This window comes from Belonocnema kinseyi, chromosome 3, assembly GCF_010883055.1.
Source record: "Belonocnema kinseyi isolate 2016_QV_RU_SX_M_011 chromosome 3, B_treatae_v1, whole genome shotgun sequence".
Taxonomy (NCBI): domain Eukaryota; kingdom Metazoa; phylum Arthropoda; class Insecta; order Hymenoptera; family Cynipidae; genus Belonocnema; species Belonocnema kinseyi.
In genome coordinates, this window is record NC_046659.1 from 74,290,732 (window position 1) to 74,295,125 (window position 4,394).

A 4,394-nucleotide genomic window follows, 5' to 3' on the forward strand; every position below is an offset into this window, starting at 1 on the left:
AAGCGATTTCAGAGCAAAAATATACGTTGAAGCCGAATAACCCTTAATGTCGAGTATTTGTTAATACAATTTGTTTATAACAATTAACTATGCAAGTTAAGACATAAAGTTAGTGGAATTTCGACGGAATGTCAACGAAATTTCTATAGAATTTCTAACTGGAAGTTCCGTAGCATTTCCGTGGAGTACTTTCGGAGGCAACTTTCCACGTGGATGAAAACAAACATAAAGTAATTACTATTCTCTTTCCCGAAATAAAAAAATATTATTTGCATATTTAATACATTTTACCTTATGTGTTATCTTTGGGCGACGGGTAACTTTCACCTAGCAACTTTGCACGAGCCCAACTGTTCACATCGATAGTCGGACATACAGCTGTGTTCGTTCATCTGTGCACGTCCAGTACCACAGAAGCACATCTGTGTACGTCTAAATTTCGACGTGCACAGTATCCCAAGTAACATCTGTCCACGTGCACAGTTGTGCAAGTGACAACTGTGAACATTATCGACTTGCAAATTTGCGCAAATACTATATGAGCACGTGCATCGTTTTCCATGTGAAAACTTTTCACGTACAAATTTAGACGTTCACATATGGTATTAACTCAGATGTCAGCTTCATAACTGTGCCCATGCACAGATGTCACTTTCCCAACTATGCGCGTGCACAGATGACACCTGTACAACTGCGCACGTTCACAGATTTCACTCACCCAACTGTTCACAATCCTTGAATTTTCCGTATTCCATTAATTGTCCTAATTCCTTGAATTCTCTTTATTAATGAAATCCTCTGAAATCATTGAATTTAATGTGTACCTTGAATTCCTTAAATTCACTGATTTTTCAAATTCCTTCAATTCCCTAAATTAATTAAATTCCTTGAATTCTCTGATTTTATTAAATTCCCTGCATTCCCTGAACTGCTTAAATTCTCTGAATTTCTTGAATTCCCTAAATTCCTTTAGTTTTTTTAAGTCTTTGAATTCTTCAGAATTCAATCCTTCGATGGCACACTGAGGTCAAAAAGACCCAAGACAAGAAAATTCAAGAAAATCTATTTAAAATTACTACTTAAACGCCCCTGTCACCTCTGACTAATATCCCCTCAAAATCCCCGAAAAATGTCATTTTTTACTATTCTTCCAATTCTAACATCTATTTTTATATTTAAACTAAATTTCAAACTAAATAATTCACATCATTCTTTAAAGTTACTATCCAACGGTGTGTAAAAAATTCAGCTACTCAAAATAATACATTGGCTCTTTGTGGGAAACTTTTTTCGCTTGGTGTCAAAAAGGAACCAGTGTGCCAGTTATGTTACGCATCAGGAAGTGTGCCATTAAAGCCACAAAAGTAGCACAAAGAAAGTTCAATCAAATTTTTTTAATTCCCTCAAGTCTTACTCTTCTAAATTCTTTAGAATTCGCGTTAAGTTATTATAAATTCCTTGAATTCTTTTGAATTCTGCGAAATTCTCTCGATTTCTCAGAGTTCTACAGATTTAAAGAAACCAGTGAAGTTCAGTACTAAATCATCGTCGACCAAAGTTGATGAGTTTGGAAATGGTTGAAAAAAATTCGATGTTTTCAGGAGAATTCAGAAAGTTAAAAATAAATCAATATATTCTCCTAAATTAAAAAGATTTAGAGGAATTCAAATTAATTTAATGTAGGTATTCTCAATTAATTTTAAAAAGCATGCATCCTAATCCAGTAGCACTTGACCCGTCGTCCAACGTTGCTAAATTTAGAATAGATATAAATAATTTTTGGTTTTGAGAAAAATTCAGAAAATTAAAAAAAAAATCAAGCTATTTCCCAAATATTTCAAGAGAATTTTTTGAAATCTTTAAAAGAATTCAAAGGATCACATGTGAGGTCGAAGAAATCCATAGAGTTGCAAAAACTTTAAAGAATTTATAATAATTCAACATGAATTCTACAGAGTTCAGAAGAAGTCCAAAAATTTTAATGGAATTCAAAAACCTCGACAGAATTTATCAGAAAAAAAACAAGTGTATCTTAATTCAGAAGAAGTTGCCGGTCGACCAAAGTTGATGAATTTGGAAATAATTAAAAATAATTTACTGCTTTTAGAAGCATTCAGAGATTTCAAAACATTTGTTTGATTTCCACTTTAATCAGGATGGTCACTGATTATTGGCAATAATGTAACAATTATCTAGACTCACTGAAATTATTTGTGCTACGCTCACCAGATTTCAAAGAATCTAGTTTACATTTTCATTTCTTTCATAAGCCGAATTTCGGTTACCCAATATTTTATTTGAAACATGTTTAAATAAAATAATTTATTTCTTTCAAAGTTCTTTTACGGTGCGATAAAACTTCAGACGATGTCATTCAGAAAGACAATCACATTCGTAATCACATTTGCAACTAATTGTACTCCTAAATACAAATTTCAATGCCATATAGTACCCTAAATACGCAACGAACCCCAAAATATTTTGGGACTTTTCGATTAAAATTTTTTTCTCTCCGCCATCACAAGGGATGACAATTCATCTGGGACACCCTGTATAACGCTATAGTGAATTAATGTAGAAAAATGTATAAATGTAATTTTTTCTACAAAATTAGGTACAGCTGGATTTGAAATTAATCCAATGCAACTTGAGGTGGAAATGCACGATAACGAGATTTATGAAGGATCTATCACTGACTTCGAGTACGAGAGAATACCTTACTGGATGCAACCCAGGCCCGGAAATTGGTGCGGTCCACAATCGTTTTTGGCTTTTATTCGAACATCAAGGAGAGCTCAATTCATTTCAACTCTCAGACCGATGAGAGAGATCGATGCCAATCATACCGAACGTTTTCCAAAAAATGCTAGACTACGTATAAAAACTGAGCAATATGACGAAAAATTTTTAGTCAGATCTTTCGAACCTTTTCTCAACGAAGAGGGAAGACCATATGTCTACCCTCATTTTCCACCAGATAGACACCTGTATATAATAACACCACAAGGCGGCGTCTTTTCTGGATACCTAGAATACCAAATGACTACCAGAGATGTCATTCGATTCCGCGATTACGCTCTTGGACCTACAGAACCGGGATATTACGAATTCATGAGAAAAATCGGGATAATTTAAGATTTACATATTTGAAATTAAAAGTGAGATTTAATGCTACCATGATATAAGGATCGTCTAAATTATTCCGGGTTTATACATACGAACGACAATAAACCTTTATTTTAATTCAAATATTAAACAGCTGAGATTAATCTGGCGGATACCTCCTGATCCCTTTTTTCACAGCCTGGGTGCCATCCCTGAATTACATCAAACTTTTTTCCCAATTTTTTACCGTTTCACTCTCCCATTTAAAAAGTCGTATCAAAGTGGTTTTTAATCCCTACCCTAGCCAATGTCACGTAATTTTTCCAAATATTTTTAACCATGTCTTTTTTGATAGAATTGAGAAAGCTTTCACTTATTACGTAACGCTATTTTCATTAATTTTTTACTTTTGGTAGAAAACGGATTTTCTTGCTCGAAAATTCATCCTTTTTGGTAAAAATGCAAATGTTTGGTTCAAAATTGTTTTGCTTTAATTGATGATTTTGATATTTTGTTCAAAATTATTCTCTCTGTGTTTAATTCAACTTTGCAAAGATTCACTTTTTTAGAATTCATCATATAAGTACAAATTTCAACTACTTGCTCGCAAAATAACTTTTCGTTGAAAACATATAACCAGGTGAAAAATTCAACTGTTCTGGAGAAAATTTGTCTGTGTGGCTTCAGAATTTACAATTTGATACTAACGCAAACTATTTATTTGAAAATTTACTTTTTGTAAAAATTCATATTTTCAGTTTAAAATTCAACTACTGTAGATAAAAAAGAAACTGTTTATTAAAAATTCAACTTTTTATATCAAATCTTAAATATTTTGTTGAAAATTCGCTTTTTACGCATAAAATTCTTTTTTGATTTAAAGAATGAGCTATTCCAATTTTTATTGAAAATTTGCTGTCTTTTATGAGTAGAAAAATCGACTGTGAGGTAAAAAATTAATGTCTTTCGATGAAAATTGGTCTTTTTGGTTAAAAAATAATTCTTGTTACTAGCAAATTCATCATTTTCTTTGGGTATTTACACTATTTTGTCAGAAAATAATCGTTTGTAGTTGTATTTAACTTGTTTAAAATTGCTCTTTCTTTCTTTAAAAATTATTTTTTATCTATAAATTTCAAGATTCTATTTAAGCTCCAATTGGTCCAATTGGTGGAAATCTTTTCTGCCAAAAACTAATTTTTTAAGCTGAAAATTTCAATATAGCTTTTTTTGTATCGAAATTATCTTTTTTAGTTAAATTAAAAATTTTTTAATAAAAAATTCATGTT

General features: G+C 31.7%; 1 long non-coding RNA gene across 2 annotated transcripts in view; it reads left to right on the plus strand.

Moving 5' to 3' along the window:
* The window catches only part of LOC117169196, an 81,528-nt gene that overhangs the window by 68,158 nt on the left and 8,976 nt on the right, over positions 1-4,394 (plus strand). The gene's annotated exons all lie outside the window — the stretch shown is intronic.